The sequence below is a fragment of the Moschus berezovskii genome, chromosome 9, assembly GCF_049115385.1.
Source record: "Moschus berezovskii isolate FMDL1 chromosome 9, NW_MosBer_1.0, whole genome shotgun sequence".
NCBI classification, from domain to species: Eukaryota; Metazoa; Chordata; class Mammalia; order Artiodactyla; family Moschidae; genus Moschus; species Moschus berezovskii.
In genome coordinates, this window is record NC_142468.1 from 78,176,458 (window position 1) to 78,176,971 (window position 514).

Genomic DNA, 514 nt, shown 5'->3' on the forward strand with positions numbered 1-514 from the left:
GCCTAAGTAGAAGTTGCACCAGTTTAGACTTTTATCAGTAATGCATGCTTTCCCCTCTTAGATGAAAGAATATTTGATGGTTGTACACCAGAATGCCAAACCCTTCAATATTTTCTTATAGTTAATTATGTATTTCTCTCTTTATGAGTAGAATGAGAAGTATAAAGAAGATTTTTCTAAACATTTTAAAGTTATTACCAGAGCAAATCACTCAAATTTTCCATTCTTCAGCTTCTTGATCTGCAGAATGAGGGAGTTGGATAAAGTCTCTGAGTCCTTTCTCCTAAAATTTTGGGAAAAGTACGAATAGCCATGATGAATAGGTTCAACAATAGGATGAACAATTCTCGAAGTGTTCAGTTTCAGTTCAGTCACTCAGTCATGTCCTACTCTTTGCAACCCCATGGACTGCCGCATGCCAGGCCTCTCTGTCTATCACCAACTCCTGGAGTTTACTCAACTCATGTACATTGAGTTGGTACTCGCTATTTACTGAAGATTTTTTAAACTGGAA